The sequence below is a fragment of the Macrobrachium rosenbergii genome, chromosome 6 (genome assembly GCF_040412425.1).
Source record: "Macrobrachium rosenbergii isolate ZJJX-2024 chromosome 6, ASM4041242v1, whole genome shotgun sequence".
In the NCBI taxonomy this organism is placed as follows: domain Eukaryota; kingdom Metazoa; phylum Arthropoda; class Malacostraca; order Decapoda; family Palaemonidae; genus Macrobrachium; species Macrobrachium rosenbergii.
The window spans coordinates 2,232,501-2,251,655 of NC_089746.1; positions in this window are offsets into that span (position 1 = coordinate 2,232,501).

The following is a 19,155-nucleotide window of genomic DNA, read 5'->3' on the forward strand; positions in this document are numbered from 1 at the left end:
ATTAATTGTATGCATCAAGAATGCGGGATTAAGAAAACTTGAAATGGGTAAGTTGGCAACTTCGCTGCACCCAGATGGTTGTAAGAGGATGTAAATGATTATTCTGTTAATCTTGTGATTAATTTAGGAAACTACAGACATAGCATCTCTGAGACAACCTGCTCTTGTTTTGCTTCTCTGCGCATACAAGTGTATTCTTGTTGACTTTTCTGTGGCTCAACGTTTCTCCGAATCAAGTATTTCATTCCCTCTTCTTCTGTGAATACATTCGGATTTATTTCCTATATTTTGTTTTTGACGAGTCTCAGGCTTTTTATGTTTACTTGTTAATGTACAATATTATTAATGAGCTGTTTTAAATATAATGAAAATCAAGTTTTGAATTTTTACTTTCCTTGACAATAAAAATTTGAAGGGTTAGTTTTCCACTCGCCTATTTAAGGAATTTGCTTTGCCATGAGGAGGCTTGTATGGACTTTGTCTCTAGCTCACAGCCGTCAAAACTGCACTTGAAACGAAAATTATATCCATAAAATAGCGATAAGAAAGCCGTCTTAAATATATTCATGGTTTTAGCGTCAGCATGATCAAAACAACATACTATTGGCTGCCGTTGTCTTGGGGTTTCCCTCAAAAGACTCCAAATGCACAAATTACTATGACAAAATAGGCCCTCAATACGCTCTCAAACCCCTAGTCAGCATCTAAAAGAATAGTAGGTATTCATGTTTCAGCAACATAAAGATATCAAACACTTAAGTAATTGCTAAATAATGGAAAGTCCGTACGACTTGAAACAATTCTTTGTCGACATAAATCTAATAAATTCCTAAAAAAAATTACAGGTGCAATGCCATTTTATTCCATAATATGTTAAGAATGGTCAGTTTCCGTAATCAAAAATAGGTGTCATTATGTACATGTGAAATCTCTGAACATTTTCTTGCAAGATTTATTTTGAGGGATGTAACTGACACATTATCTAACCGCGGGTCCTTCCACTGGGTCAGCGTTCAGCAGCATAAGACTAGTCGATCAGGAAAGAGGCTGCAGGAAACAGCCAGGAGAACTTTTAGCAACCTTTTCGCAACCAGCAAAGCTGGTTCGTGTCCTTTATTTCAAATTAACAAATCACTGTGACACGAGTTCTTAGAACTATACAAATACTTACAACAGCCTTGTGCCCAATGAGAAACTGAAGATTTCATTGACTATCATTTTTTTTTTTACAATCTGATCGTTGAGCTTTAGGAATTACATACATTTCGAGTGCTTAGATAATTTTCTGAAAGCCCTTATAAGGAAAGTCGTAGACAGGATTCTAAGGACAACTAACTTTGTTCGTGTGATCTGACAAGTTTTGAAATGCTATGCGGACTGAAAGTTAACGTGAGTGACAAATAACCAAGAGACCACGAGGCCGTTCTGTGATTGGCGCCGAACCTGGCAGGTAAACCTGGGCTCATCAGTGAAGCTTGGAAGCTTACATTGCCGCCTCTTCAATAAAGACAAAGGAAGAGAGATGCACAAAGTGCTTAACATCTCCGCAGGTATCTTACAAGCGACAAATATATTTTATTTGTAGCTGATTTTACAATGGAATACGCAACTGTTCCACATCCGTATCAAGCTCTTTCAATAAAATTAAAAATCCCATTAAACTGTACATTATTCTCTCTGCCAATTTAGTTTGGCACTGGTCTTGTCGCAACAGAAAACTGACAGTTGTTGGTTTGACACTAAAAATAATAATGAAAATTAAACTAAAAAATATAAAAGATATGTGAGAATTTTATGTTTATTTCTTCATTTAACCATATTCCCTTTCAAACTGTGTTTTATTTGTTTTAATTCGTTGTTTCTCATTTAGTAACTCACCAGCATTTCAATGGGTTGGTCTTACCAAGATGGCAGCCTTCCCCAACCATGTGTAATGAATTACATGCTCATCTAATTTTTTTCCACTTGGCGTCGGGTGTGACGTCACTGTTGGAAAGATCACGACCGTCACGACACGTTCCGTAGAGAAAGCAGGCCTTCCTGAATCAAGGAAGCTTGTATGAAATTGAGTTCAACTTACAAATCTCTACTTATGCTGGATTCAACTTACAATTCTCTACTAATGCTACTTAAGCTTATTACCAAGAATAGGAACAGAGGTAACAAGACTTCAGTTTCAAGCTTCAAGGGCAATTTACCTTGAAAACTCAAGAAAGAAGGAACCGGCTTTTCCCCACCTCAAGGCTGCTACCACGAAGGAAGAGGTCCTTCCGAAACAGACAGTCATCAAGGTAAGATCGCCCAGAAAAGTTTTCTTGGTGAGTTCAATAGTCCCCACATTTATCTTTCAAGGTAAAACCGTTTTGGCTAAAATCATTTATGCATTAATTACCATTACTTTGAAGTTCAAGCCTACCTTAAGGCTAGCAATAACGTCGCGCTTACATAGGCTTCAATTGGCCTTTTTCTATAATTCAAGTTTGTCGACTACTACTATGAGGCCTATCCTAACCTAGGCCTAATATAAAAATCAGGCGGTACATCCTAGCCTTGTCTTAGGCCTTAGGCTAATGTCATCTGTTGTGATGAAGTGTAATTTAGTGCTGCAGAGAATGTATTGTCAGCCTGCCTTGCTGTTGAGGTTGAATATCGGTGTATAAAATAGGTAAAGGTAGTTGTTGCCTAACCTAACTAGTGTCTAGTGTAATTTTGCTGTGACAGCCTTTCTGGGTTTAGCGTTGAATGTGTCATAGCCTAGTTTGTGACCTCGAGTCTGTTACGCATGTATCGGCTGTTGGGTCAGTTCATAGTTTTGTTTTTCTGCTTAGGTTAGAATTATTGGCATAGCCTCGGCTCATCTTGTTTTGGCACCTAGCCTGTTACCTTTGATTGTGATTTGCTGTGAACGACATGCCTTTTACTTTATTCTTGGAGAAGTTCTTGCTTATTTTGCTTGTTGACATTATTGTCGCTTACACTGAAGAAGGTGTTAAGTTTGAGTACTGCGATTATATAATTACACTGTATTCTAAAAGCTTATGCCTTTTGACCATAAGTGTTTTGTCAAGATGTCAGATCTTCAAAGTAAACTTTCTCCTTTCGTTAGGAAAAGGGGAGGTTAAAAATCCTGCATTACAGTTGCGCTTAAAAAGATGGAAGCTCTCACTGGTGATGAGTTGACTAAGGAGAATTTCCTTCGTCGTAGGGAGACCAGTGATCAATATTTGCAGAAGGTAATGAATGTCAGTGAGAATATTTTGGATGTGTTCCTAAGTGAAGATATTGATGAGGACGATCCTGTTCGTGTTGAAGAAATTGAGCATCAAATCACATATCCAGATGAAGTTAAGGTAATTCTAAGCCAGCTGTCTGCGGTGAGCTAGACTATGGCAATTGACGTTTTTCTATGTTGTTTTACTTGCTTAAAAGAATTTAAAGTAATATTTTGTCGGCCGCCTGTAACTAAGCTGTCATTGAACTTTGAAGACTACGCGACTTGAATTGCCTAACGCAGGGTAGGTCTAAGCCAGCATTCCGCGGCAAGCCGCGGCAAGCCCCCCACCCCTCCATGGCTACTACGGCAAAATTGTAACCAGTAAACACCCCTAAAAATACCAACATAACGTACCCTAGAGGTGTTTACTGGTTACAATTTTTCCGTATTAGCTATGGAGGTGGGGTGGCCGGAATGCCGGCTTAGACCCACCCTGTGTTAGGTAATTCAAGTCGTGTAGTCTTCAAAGGTCAATCACAGTTTAGTTACAACCGGGCGACAAAATATTACTTTAAATTCTTGTAAAGCAAGTAAAATAACATAGAAAAACGCCAATTGCCACAGTCTAGCTCACCTCAGACAGCCGGCTTAGAATTACCGAAGTTAAAGATAAGGTATCTGCAATAGAGTATAGACTTAGTAAAAAGGCTCTACCTAAATCCAGTCCCAGTGACGCTTTCATGTCTGTGAAGTTACCCAAATTAACTTGTAAACCTTTTGATGGTGAAGGTGAAGATAAACTCGAATTCAAGAATTTCTTGCTGCAGTTCAGAAATTGTGTTGACGCCTGTGGTAAATTATCTGACTCAAATAAACTCGCTTATCTGCTTGGATACTTATCTGGCTATGCTTTCAAAGTCATATCTCACCTTTCCATATCTGATGATAACTACTCAGTGGCACTAGCTCTACTCGAGGACAAATTTTTGGATGTCCCTTATATCATTGATGAAAGTTTCAAACAATTACTCAATAGTGCTCCTAAATTTGATACAAACTTTGTAGGAATCCGCTCTTATGTTAATGAGTGTCATGCACTTCTTCATGAATTAATATAACATAGATCTGTTAGATGTGGATTCTGCAGGATGTAAATTGCTGAGCCACATCATTTTCTCTAAGTTGCCTGCTTCCATTAAAAGGGAGTTAGTGCACAAGATTGATGATAATTATCCTACTGTAGCTGATTTATTTGAACATTACAGTGACATAATTAAAACCCTTATACGCACTTCAAATCCTAGAAAGCCTGAGAAAAAAAGTGGTGAATGTCCAGAAGAACTCCGCATGCATAAAGTACCAAAATTAAAAGTAAAATGTAATATTTTTCATTTTTAAAGTGTTTTAGACCACTTCTTATGATGAGGAAACACCCAATTTGGGTGTTTCATGAACACAAGAAGTGAAAAAGTACTGAAAACATGACAAATCTTACATTTTAGTTATAATTTTGGTGGAGGCAGGAAAACAAATTTGCAACAACAATTTAGGAGATAATTTGGGATTTTTGGTTTTCGGGTGGGGGAAAAAACACATTTTGAAATATAGCCAAACATGCCTTAACTGCAAACGGGTGGCGGAACGGCGCTGTGCGCCTTATCCACATTTATAAAGATTCTTTGCAGGCTCGTATATACTGGCAGGAAAAATGGCAAAAATCACCAAACCAAGAATACCACACAAATAATTTACCTTCATGGGGTCGGTTTGTATAAATCAGCTGCAGACTTGAAGAAGGCGTGAAGACGGTAAAGGCTGTGGTGGTAGACAGACTTAAAATAGGCCACAGACAAATAACCCACAAAATTGCATGTCCGACATCCGAACTTGGGTACCTTCGATTTTGCCTGCAGCCACCGTCTGTCAATATTATTTGTATGAGCTTCGCTGGAAGGATCAACAAAATTAATACTATGATTTACGGTCAAATGTTGAAATCCCTCATTACTCAAACAGTTATAAGCACGCCAACAGTCTGAAATTACAGTAATGCCCGGCTCTATGTACTCCTTGATAATGGGAAGTAACGTGGCAGTGGTTCTGTCTTCCACTGGAATCATGAAACACACTTTTGTTTCCCTACATATACCCCCAAAGACCCACTGGCCCTCCACTACACGCCCTACGTTATATTTCCTCCCAAATTTACTCTCATCAATTTCAGCCACTTTGCCGGGGCCACCAGTTTTCTTTTTCTGTACAAACGCCCAATTCACAATCACTTCCCGACAGAAAGACGACCAATCGTTTATTGTATTCTTATTAAGTTGTAACTCTTCTGATGCCGCTTTATAAGAAAAAAAGTCTTGTACAAAGAGTAATACAAACTTTATAACCGTTTCAAAATCTCAATGAGATTTTTCAAACCACGTACCTTTAAAAATGGAGGCGTAAAAGTTACACCTTTTTTTACGCCGACCAGCAGTTACATAATGCCTATCACATCGAAAACTCCGGTCAGCAATGTTCAACCGGCACAAGTGATTACAAGTTGGACAAACCTTACTTTTTAAAATAAGACAATGATCCTGACAATACTGTAGTAACTTGTCTGTATTGCCACTGTATATTGACCAAAATTGGCCATAGCCAACGTAACAATCAGGACACGAAATGGGTAAATCCCTGCTATCCAGAACAGCGACACCGCTTGTAGAAGGCACAGCTTCAGCCATTACAACAGACCAAATCAGACTGAAGTTACTGAAAAGAATCGCTGGAACGCGATATATATTACTCCGCTGAAACAAAGCGTTGTAATTGGGTTAGTATAATCACATGACGACAAGACAAAAGTTGATTGGAAGAGGTACCTATTCATTACTTACTAAATTTTCTATGAGAAAACATAAAAAAGCAAAGATTAATGGAAAAAAACCGTCAAGAACGTATAATAAATATTTAGTAGGTAAAAATACACTTTTAACGAAATCCCCAACCAAAAACCCAATTTGCAAAAATCGAAAATCATTCGATGGGGAGCTAGTTTTTCTGAGAAACATTACACACTTTCTGAGAAACATTACAGTAAAAAAACCTCATTTTCGAACTAACTCCAGTAAGATCAAGTACACGAAGTGCTACTGGATGTAAACAAACGACTTAAAAAATTTTCGAGGATGCCGATTAGATAATCATTAATATCTCGGATATGGTGAATCTCCTCAAAAAGTGTTCAGAGACAAAGTTTTATTATTTTATATTGTGAAAATTATAGTGTGACCTATTTTCTTATATCTCACCGTGGAGTTGTTCTGGACATTGACCAAAAAAGTTTCGGGTCTAAAGGTGCGCAACAAAGTGGTAATAAATCCACACCCAACTCCTCAAATGCTAACAGTCCTTCTTCTCTGGAGAACTTCAATACTTCAGGAGAGGTTAAATCCTCTACCAAAGGCATTAATGCCAATCACAAATTTCTTTACACTAAGAACCAAAAATATTGTAAATTTTGTAGTGGCTTTGGTCATAGTATGTTGTCTTGCTCAAAGTATGAGAACTTGGCAGATTGCCTAAAAAGGTGCTCTTCTTTGGGTTAATGTTCACTCTGTTCTAGCAGCAAGCATGATGCACTTGAATGTCCCAGTAAGGACGATAAACTCAGCTTTTCTTGCTCTTAAGTGCAAGAAAAATTCTCATATATCTGCCTTGTGTCCCAATAGAAGTGAAGGAGGCATAAATGTTCAACATATACAAAATAAGTATCAACCTTTTTTGCTCCCTGTTATGTCTGTTGAGTTTCATGGAAGCAATTCTTCTCGCACAGTGAGATGTCTTCTCGATACGGGGAGCCAAAGAAGTTATTTGTCAATGCAAGTAGCAAAGGAATTGCGAGGAAACAGAGATTTACCCTCAGTTCATTATGATGTGACTACCTTTTTGGGTGCCTCTGAATGCCAATTTGGTGAATGTGTGATGTATGTTTCTTTACCTGGAGGTAGGAAGTTTCCTGTTGCAATGCATGCAGACCCTAATTTCAACATAAAATTAAATGTCACTCGACTTGATGTAGCCTTGGACAACATTATCAAAGAAGGTTATTCTTTAGCTGAACCTTCCATAGCTGCTAATGGTGAGAATATTCCCATTCTAGGTTTAGTGGGTGTAGATATATTGCAATTTATACCGGACCTTCATGTCACTAACTGTATGTTAGGTTCTGCTTGGAGTACCCCACGGGGTCTCGTTCCTTTTGGTAATGTCATTCATTTTTTACACCAAATAGAACCTATCAGCGCTTGTGTTACTGAAACTCATGTTTCCAAGTTGAACTATCATACCTCTATTCTCCATAAGGAGGAAGTTCCTTGCTCTCTTGTGAATTTTGTAATGTCTCCTAAGAAGACATTACTCTCCTCTTGAGTCCTTGTTCCCTGACAGTGCTGTAGAACAGGGTCTCGAAAGAATGTTCAATTTAGATTCCTTAGGTTGTCAAGAAGAGACTGCTGCTACCTCTGAATACGATAGTGCTAAGATTGAGGAATTCAAAAGGGGAATTACTTTTAAGGACAACAAATATCATGTCTGCTTACCTTGGAAGGATGATTTAGTGAATAAGGTACCTTCCAATCATAAAGTTGCTCTCTCAGTGTTAGAGTTATCAAAGACACTGAACAAAAGGGGTTGTTACAAGCTTATCAAAAAGTCTTTCATCAGCAGTTGGAAGATGGCATTATCGAAAGAATCCAAGTAGACCCCAAAGATTTTGGCAAGTACGTGTGGATCCCACACAGGCCTGTTATTAAGAATGAGGCCAGTGTAACTACCAAAATACAACCAGTGTTTAATTGTTCGCTAAAAACGAACAATGATATCTCTCTCAATAAAGCTGCCTATGCAGGAGTCAACCTTATGGGTGACATTGTCAAACTATCATTGTACTTTTGCTCTAATGACAAAGTTATGCTTAGTGACATAAAACAGGCATTTTTACAAATTATGTCAGCTAAAGAAGAAGACAAGAATAGATTTTGCTTCTTCATGAAAGAAGACAATGAGTTAGTGGCCTACAGATACAGAACTATCATATTTGGGTTTAATGCCAGCCCTTTCATACTTTTTGTGATCAAACATCATGCTAATCAATTCAAGGAGGATGAAACTTCTCATATCCTCAAATCCAACCTGTATGTTGGTAACTTGTTGGTCACTAGTAATTCTACTGAATTTCTCCAAAGGACTTACTCAGAATCTCTTGATAGAATGAAACAAGGAGGGTTTTGCCTTCGTTCATGGAACTCTAATCCAGAACTGCTTGCTATCATGTGAAATGATGGCAGTCTTGCCTCCCATGGTAATAACTTTGAAAAAGTCCTTGGTGTCAATTATTTCATGGAAAATGACTCCATTCAATTGTCTGACAATGTGTTGGACCCGTCTGCCAACACAAAAAGATCTATTTGTCTCAGATATCAAAAGTTTTTGATCCTTTGGGTCTTTTGTTACCACTAAGGGTAAACTTATCATGAAGGAATTGTGGGATTTGAGTGTTGCTTGGGATGAGGAAGTCCCTGCGCATATCAAAAGGGACTGGAGTAAACACAGCTCTGACCTTACTCAGTTGCCCTCCATTTCCTTACCAAGATCATGTATCAATCTAGAGTCCAAAAACTCTTTGCATCTTTTGTGATGCCTCAAAATCATGCTACCGGTTTGCCATTTACAATGTGAGTAATGGTACTTCTCGATTAATGTTCGTAAAATCCCAAGTGGCTCCTGTCAAGACTAAAATGCTTCCCATGTTAGAATTAATGGGGGTTTTCTTAGCATTAAAATGCTTGCCTATGATTTTACAATCATTCCCTTCAGTAAAATTTCAGAATGCCACAACCGCTGTTGACTCTCAAATTGTATTACAATGGCTTTTTGCAGATTCTGTCTCAACTAGGAGTATTTTGACTCGTAACCGTCTGAAGGACATATCTGTATTCAAAAAGAGGTTAGTTGACAACTATGGTGTTGTAGTTGACTTCAAGTATGTAAAAAGTGAGGACAATCCTTGTGACCTCATAACTAGAGGTTTTTCCCTTGCTGAGCTCAACAAGAAATTCTCTTTTTGGTGGAATGGTCATGAGTGGCTTTCTACTTGAGCAAATTCATGGCCAGAAAGCAATCTTGAATGTCTTTCTGAGGACTGTAAACACAAAATACAGTCCCCTAAGGTATCTTCTTTCTTCAACGTTGAACATCTGAATGATGCTTCATTGTTAGATCTTCAGAAATATTTTGATTTCAAAAACTGATTAGAGTTTCTAGTCTAGTTTTCAAGGCTATCAATATCTTTTCAAGAAAATCTACAAAGGATCCAAAGGATTGTGCTAAAACATATTGGATCAAACAAATGCAAAGGGACAGCTTTACTCGTGAATTAGACAACCTCAACAGTCATGATGATAATTCCAATGAAGTTCCTGCTATTGTTAAGAATTTAGATTTGTTTTTAGATGATAATGGAATTATTCGTTCCAGGGGTAAGATAAGCAAAACCTTGAACTTTGATTATGACGTACTGAATCCCATATTACTGTCAAAGAGTCACAGACTGACTCAGTTAATTGTTGAATTCTATCACAAGAAATGCAAACGCCTAGGTCTACAGACTACATTAAATACTATCTGAACTAGTGGGTTCTGGATACCTCGAATGCGCCAGGCCGTTAAGGGTATAATGGGGCAATGCATGTTATGCAAAAGATTCAATAACTTAGCATTTCGCTACCCTAAGATGACTAACCTTCCCAAACAGAGTTAATTTAGTCAAACCCTTCCAGCATACTGGAGTGGACTTTATTGGACATCTTTGGGTTAAAAACGAACAGGGAGAAAATACCAAAATGTATCTACTGATATTCACATGCTTGAATGTAAGGGCCATACACATTGAGTTGGTTCCAGACATGTCAACACACAGTTTTGTGCTAGCTTTCTTAAGATTTGTCAGTATTTATGGTATTCCTACTCACATATACAGTGACAATGCAAAATCCTTTGTGACAGGTTGCCATTTGTTAGAAGACGCCTTAGTTTGTGATGAGTTTAAAGAAAATTTTCAATGCTATAGCATTCAACATATAAAAATTCCACTGTACTCAGCCTGAGTTGGTGCAACTTGGGAGAGACTTATCAGAACAGTCAAGGGGTATCTGTATAAGACAGTTGGCAGAGCAAGGCTCTCTTATTATGAGCTCTTAACTTATTTCAGATGTTCAGGCAGCTATTAATGCCAGACCTTTGACCTACCGTTCTTCCGAAAATAATTTGGAAGCTATAACACCAAACTGTTTCCTTATATACAATGCCAATTCCCACTTATTACTTAGACAACCAGAAGATGGACTGTTGTGGGAAAAGGATCCTCCTTCCAGAGAATCTTTTATATCAACCTTGTCATCAAGAGATGAAATATTTGCTCTTTTTAGAGAATTATGGTACGAAATTATCTTCTGAGTCTAAGAGAGCATTGCAGAGATCTGCACCAAAGGAACTGGGTAAACGGTATAAGTGCAGGTGATGTGGTGTTAGTTAAGATGCCTAATAAATGTAGACCATACTGGTTGCTTGGCCAAGTTTTAGAATTAATTGTAGGTCATGACAATAAAGTCAGAAGTGTTAGGCTCAAAAGGGGCGATGGACAAATTGTACATCACTCTATCTGTCATTTATACCCAATGGAACTTTCTCTCACACACAACTTCAGAGAGAAGTTGGATGGTTCTGATGATACTGAAGAAAGGGATACAGTACCTGTTGAGGAGAATGAAGTTGATGAAGTAGTTATCTCTAATGCAGAATCTAATAATTTTGTTAATCCTAGGGATGATCATCAAATTAATGAAGCTTCTGGAGGCAGAGCTCCTTCAAAAAGAATTGCTGCTGCTACTTGCATGTCAAAAATGCGCAAGTGGTGTACTGAATTACAAATGTAAAGTCTGTGTCAAAAGTATTATTATTTTTTGTTCTTTACTATGTTTCATTTCATTTAGTTTTTCTTTTGCAATGTTATTGCACTTTCATGTTGGCGGGAGTGTGTGAGAATTTTATGTTTGTTTCTTCATTTAACCATATTCCCTTTCAAATTGTGTTTTATTTGTTTTAATTCATTGTTTCTCATTTAGTAACTCACCAGAATTTCAATGGGTTGGTCTTACCAAGATGGCAACCTTCCCCAACCATGTGTAATGAATTACATGCTCATCTAGTTTTTTTCAATATTTTCCACTTGGCGTTGGGTGTGACGTCACTGTTGGAAAGATCACGACCGTCACGACACGTGCTGTAGAGAAAGCACACCTTTCTGAATCAAGGAAGCTTTTATGAAATTGAATTCAACTTACAATTCTCTACTAATGCTACTTAAGCTTATTACCAAGAATAGGAACAGAGGTAACAAGACTTCAGTTTCAAGCTTCAAGGGCAATTTACCTTGAAAACTCGAGAAAGAAGGAGCTGGCTTTTCCCCACCTCAAGGCTGCTACCGCGAAGGAAGAGGTCGTTCGAAACAGTCAGTCATCTAGGTAAGATTGCCCAGGGAAGTTTTCTTGGTGAGTTCAATAGTTCCCACAGATAAAAATTAAAATAATAAATATATCAGAAAAAAATAGTAAAATTATAAGAACTAAAATAATAGTACAAAATTAAAATTTTAAAAACAAAAATAAAAACTATAAAAATATTAATCATCACAATAATAAAAATAAATTTGATATTTTTACTGTAGGGCTTAGTGCTTGTTTTGTGTATGGAACGATTGTTTCCTTGTTGTGGGTGCGCTCCTCTCCTGGTGGTGCTTATTTTTTTGTGTTTATACCAGAGAGAACCATAGAGAGGGCCGACTTCCTATGTGCTGCATTGTAATTGGCTGAGCGCCGGTGGCCATTTTGATTGTGCGGAACTGGAGGTTGCTAAAGACGCATCATTCTGTCACTGCAGCCAAGTATACACCAAATTCTCTCTCCATGGATCATTTACGCTACACAGGCCACACCAAAGAAAACCTCTGGATCAAAAGGAACAGTGTTCTGCCATTAACTCTACAAAGTATACAAAAACAAACAAAGAAGTGGCCTTCTACTCTTTTCCAAAGAACAACAGGAGGTGAGCACATTAGTGTGTCAGCCCATCTGCTTGTAGGCAGCTTGTTAACTGCTATGTACTATTCATTATTGTTCTCAAAGTACAGTTTGTGAAGCAATTGTATGGTACAGTAAGCGCCAAAAGTGATGCGACAGATTTCAGAATTGATCGTAATTCTTCAGAAACTCTCGTGGGGTTGCCAGTTAGTAAATTTTATTCCAATTATTGTCATCCTATTTATCTGATAATAAGTATCAGTGATTAGCTGTAGAACAACAGAAGGTATTTTCCAAGTGAATGGTCAATGCTAGTTTAATCATCATTTATAAAAAAAAAGAGAGAAAAAAATCTATTGATTTTAGAAACATCTGCGGCTCTGCATGTGGGATGTCGAGTGTTCACCGAGTGGCTGCAGAAACTGTGCGCATAAGCGTTGGCCTAATGTGATTTATTGTAAATTAACTTTCTACTTTTATAGCCTTATATCGTGTTATTATGATTTAGCATCTGATTAAATGAAATGTAAATAAGACACAATTTGGTGCAAAAAAAAAAAAAAAGCAATCCTAGTTATATGCGCGTTTAGCATTGGCTACATGATTGGGCCTATTTTAATAAACAATGAAATATATTTTCCAGTTTGTTATTAAATAATTTTATCGGATTTCTCAATTGCGCATATCGTAGGTGGAATTGCGTTCTGAGTCTTACCAAACAAGTATTTTCGTAGGTTTCAATTTGTTTTAGTGCATAATTGAGACTATGCTTGTCACGATCCGAAATGCATATGCTTTGCTAGCATAATTTTAATTCGAGGATCTCCCAGCATGACTAATAGGCCTAGTGCTTGAATCTTAAAAAGGCGTCTGGTTATTCTGACTAGATAAAAAGGCCCTGAGAGAGAGAGAGAGAGAGAGAGAGAGAGAGAGAGCATAACAGGAGATCCTCGAATTAAAAATGATGCTCGCAAAGCATATGCACACTGGATCGTGGACAAGCATAGTCTCAATTATGCACTAAAACAAATTGAAACCTACGAAAATACGTGTTTGGTGAGACCCAGAACGCAATTCTATTTTAATATATATATATATATATATATATATATATATATGTGTGTGTGTGTGTGTGTGTGTGTGTGTGTAAAACAGATATAAATCCCCCAAATCTCATGGATTTCTGTTATACGGTAATACTTGACTGGATCAAACTGACTACTGGTTGCACGGGAAATATGAATTTGGGTGATATCACGCCCCTTATGATGCGCCCACTCACGCAAATTCAGTCTTAGATTTCACGGTTGGAATATGATTAGAAGATTTGAAGTAAAAGTTTGAAGTGAAAAAGATGGTGTTAGGATTGTGGGTTGAGGTAGAGTGGCGGGTGGTTGTGTTTAGTTTTCCGACTACACGAGGTAGTTGCTTACGACTGCTTTCTTATTATTTTTTATATAGCGAGTCTGTTTCCCAGGTGCAAGGATAGGTCCCGACGTCGGTCCTAATGGTTCTATCTTTGCCTAAAATAACAGACAATGCCCACGTATTGCAAGACTTGCTGTGCCCGGTACTAGCCTAGTCACCTTTCTCTCTCCTCAATTTTGCTCTCTTTGTCTCCAAGATTTTCTTCTCTTTATTTTGCTCTCTCCTCTCCCTGAAGAATATTTTTGCGCTTATTTTTACCCTCTCTCTCCTTTTATTTGGATATCTAGTAGATGGTTGTAAACATGATTTTCCATAAATAAGGTTTCATTATCATGAGCTTTATAAATACGTACTTGGTTTACAGAATCTTTCAACTTGTTTTGTGGGATTACGCTAAAAACTATCATCGTTAAATCTTACTCGCTTATCAGTATATCATAACAGTAATTATTCTCTTTAGGAAATACTAAAGATATGTTAACATAACTTGGCAATCTCCTCTAAGTCTACCAGTTTGAGAAGACGTTGCTAAGTAGATTGCTTTTCCCTGCAACTTAAAAAACAATCATGATTTTATAGTAGGTTAGATAAAGAGATATACATTTCATAATCTATTTCATAATTATATATATATATATATATATATATATATATATATATATATATATATATATATATATATATATATATATGAAATTTAAAAACTTAAAAGTCAATGAATAATCACAATTCATAATGAAACAAAATCATACATTCTCCTTGAAAATTTGTCCAAATATTTACATAAATAGTTACATTTATTCGTCAATAATGAACATGCAAAACGATAACATATATTCAATATTTTGTGCAAGAGCCTAAATTGTCAATAACAGTATTTAATCTCCTCGAACTGAGTACACCAAATTCTCACATATCTTGGTTCCTCTTAAAGACTCCCACAGATGAACAGTGGTTGATGAGTAGATGTTTTGATTTAAATACAGTGCCGTCCCATTCTTTAGTCATAATGGCCCATAGGTTCTCGATGGGATTGAGGTCTGGTGATTTGGCGGGCCAGTTAATCCGGATGATTTCAGGATGCCTTTTAAACCACTCCTGGAGATCGACACGGGCTGTTATGAACAGAAGAATTGTCCATAGCTACGTGTATGGGGATATGGTCAGGAAGCAGGAGGGCTCTCACAGAGGGAATCAAAACTTCCTCCAAAATTTCGACATACTGGTGACCATTTAACCGTTCATGAATAGGGACCAAGCCCCGGTCCACATGCTGCCATCCAACCCCACACGTAAAATTCTGCCACTTTTTAGACATGGCCGCACAAATTTATCCTCAAATCTAAAGAGGGGGAGACAATAAAATTTATATATATATATATATATATATATATATATATATATATATATATATATATATATATATATATAGATAGATAGATAGATAGATAGATAGATATAGATATATATATATATATATATATATATATATATATATATATATATATATATATATATATATATATATATATATATATATAATAATAATAAAAAACTCCATTATTATCTTAGGCCTAAGTCAAATAGTCAAATATAATTATTCACGTAGACTAATAAAATATTATTTTGGACTAAAAAAGAATAAGCTAAGACTTGTAAGTCTCAAGTTAGATTAACCATGTAGCCCATGAAAAATTTTTAAAAAGTAAAGAATGTATAGGCCTATACAGTAGGCCTGTGTATGAAATGAAATTATAGTTACACATAGCCAAATGAATCACCGTAGGCTAAACAATTATCAGGGATTGGTTATTAATCTAATGTGGTCCAAAAACACCTAAATAATCAATTATGTGCATTATTGCCATTATTATTACACGATGAACCACGCCATAATTGTTGGATCCCACTGTAGGTTAATGTTCGAACACAAGTAATCTGACATACCTTTTTTCCTTGGACGCCAACAATAAAGCCTTCCTTTCGTCAATTAAAAACGTTTTCTCATCGCACTGATAACATTTTCCCAGAAATTGCTCTCCATAGGAAAATATTGAAGAGCCGGCCAAGTCGCTGTTCTTTGTGGAATTGGGTAAGGAAAGGCTTTGCAGGAATTCTGCTTTCAAGTCCTTCTTCTCTCAAACGACGTCTTATGGTGGTGGGTTTGATATGTGGAGGCTAGTTTGTCTTTTAACTATTGTTGATGATGTTATTGGATGCTCTCTTACAAATCCAATCATCTGCCTGTCTTCCTCTTCTGTCGTGCAGCGAGGTCGACCAGATCTTCTTTGATTTTCTAGTCCTGCTAGTCCTACTTCGTTATATCTCTTCAACCATCTATACAGTTGCTCTGTGGAGATTTAAACGTCGTGCTATTTCTTGCACTGGAGTTCGTGTCCGATGCAATTCAATTGCAGATCTCCTAACTGATTCTGATGCCTCGGTTCGCGGTCTTAATCACCAGCTGATCCATCTTGATTAGAGTTTACGAATCACTGTCAGCTGATCCATCTTATCAGAGGTTGCATGACCACTTTTGCGAAGTGTCAGAACAGTGTTCGTCCGGTAGCTATGATTACGGCTGATGCTGGAGGCCCTCAAGCCGCACCAACCCCCTAAAAAAATACTGGTAGGCACTGGCTAGCGATGGGGTTATTAGGGCAAAGACACCCTCTTCTAGTAGGACACGGCTGGTGATTCATAGGTTGGGTAGATAATATTACGTTGGTGCCGTGGGTCGAAACCGGCCAAAGCTGAAGTAGAGTCCGAACGGTATATATAGTCCTAGAAGCTGAAATCAAACTACCAACCACGCCCAACTTCTCTGTTGAATCTAGACGCATTCATGGTTGATTATGCTTAATGTTACGAAGATTTTACATTTATATTATATTGCTACTTGCATGGTTTTATACTTCTTGCTAAAATAAATGATAATACGCTATGATATAAAATAATTTTTTCCACATTCCTCTAAATATACGTCGGTAATGTTGGTAGTCCTGTGTTGAACGAAAATTTCAAATTGTTTCGTTTCTACAGTTTGAAGCAATAACTAAACTTTGAAATAATCAATATTACCGCAATTTTTTCTTATGATTGTTATAAATACCATAGATTTGATATTTGTGCATCATATGTTAGCTTTATTTTGCTTGATAGAGCTTTCAATGAAGGAAAAAAATAAGTTTTTGAGCTACGTGCTGTAGTTGCCAGTTAGTGAATTTCGAACGAAATCCTCTGAAATTTGTCGCATCACTTTTGGCGCTTATTGTACAATGAGACTAAAATATCAATTGAAAATCGAGAATAAAGCATCCAAAGAAAAGAAATTATGCAAAAACAGAAAACTGTTGAAAATTTCCCATAAATGAATTCATTAATCCAATGAGTATTTTGTTAACAGGTCTTCACACGGACAGATAAATATACAGTGGACCCCCTGTTTTCGGAGGATGCGTCCCCACACACACACACACACACACACACACCACCGCGAATAGGTCAAATCTGCAATTGCTTACAATGCCCCTCTAAAAATGCTTATACCTGTCTACCATGAAGGGTCAAACACCAAAGTATGCCTAAAAATACCAGCCTACATCAAATATACATTAAACTATTACCTTATTACTGTATTAATCTTTGAAATGATACTATTAATATAATTTCCAAGCCATCTTAAACATTTTATCATTATATTTATACGTACGTACTGTATGGCTTACAGCTGTAGATGAAACCAATCCAGTCCCCCCTACGTATTCAGCCACATTTTCTTTCATACAGTTATAAGCTGTTCCGTTTTCTTTTCAGGGGGAACCATTGGTTTTTACGTATACAGTATGAAATTCACAAAAAGAGAGAGACAAAAATATAAAAAATGTATACACATTTTAAAAAATTTAATAATACTTATATTTGTACCTGTCTGCCATGAAAGGTCAACACCAAAGTACTGTACAGTATGCCTAAAAATACCAGCCTACATCAAATATACATTAAACTGTACCTTATTACTGTATTAGTCTTTGAAATGATACTAATTAATATAATTTCCAAGTCATCTTAAAGATTTTATCGTTAAATTTATACGTACATACTGTATGGCTTACAGCTGTAGGTTAAAATAATCCAGTCCCCCCTACGTATTCAGTCACATTTTCTGTCATAGTTATAAGCCATCCCGTTTTCTTTTCGGGGGGAACATTGGTATTTACGTATACATAATTCACAAAAAGAGACAAAAAGTTCTTGAAAAATTTATGCACATTTTAAAAAATTTCATACTTCTGTACTTATATATTAAGATTACTACATACGTAAATCACACGGGTACTCACCAGCGATGAATGTTGATTAAAGATGATGATGAGGATGAATTAGCTGTGCAGCGCGATGAATAATGATGAAGATATGACTGCACAGCAATGCAGAGTTGTTACAACTCATCTGAGGGTGCCTCTTCACCTTCAGGAGGCACTTCTTCAGTTGATTTGGGAGGCCCGACCTCAGGCGGTTGGGGAGGCATTTCTTCAGGCGATTCAAGAGGCACTACTTCAGGCGACTGGGGAGGCACTTCTTCGGGTGATTTGGGAGGCTTTGGAGGGGCCTTCTTCGTCCGTTTGATGAACATGGTGATAGGCAGCTGCTGTTGATGCTTTTTCATGGTGGTGAGGGTTTGATTATAGGGCTCCCATGCTGAATCAAGCATGTTTGAAAACTTTAGGAGCATTCCATAAAGGATCCCATGTTGAAACATACTCCTGCAGATCCTGAATCATTCTCTTCATGTTGGACAGACGTTCCAAAGTCAGGCCGCTCTCCTCTTCCTCCTGCTCCTCCCCTGAACCTGGCGTATCTTCTTCCTCACTGGCAGACTTCGTCAGCTCTTCCAAATCCTGGTCCGTCAGGGAGTCAGAGTGAGCATCAATAAGGGTGCCAATTTCATCCTCGGTGATGTCCTCGAAGCCTTCCCCATCTAGAATCCTCGCCAACTGGACAGCCTTATTAATGGCTGAATGCTGAATTTCTTGAGGAGAGAAGCCCTTGTAATCATGAACACACTCCGGCCACAACTTGTTCCAGCATGCGTTCAGGGTCTCCTCCTTCATGTCATTCAGTGATCGGCTGATGATGCTCAGACATGTGACAATCTTTTAGCGTAAATTCACTGTCACTGTCCATTGCAGTTACAAGGTGCTGGAGGGAGTTCCTGGTATAGAGTGCCTTGAAGGCACGGATCACGCCCTGGTCCATAGGCTGGAGGAGAGAGGTGGTGTTGGGAGGGAGGAACTCAAACTGGACTCCCTTGTAAGAAAGATCGAGAGGGTGGCCACCAGCATTATCCATAATCAGCAACACCTTGAACTCCATGCCCAAGTC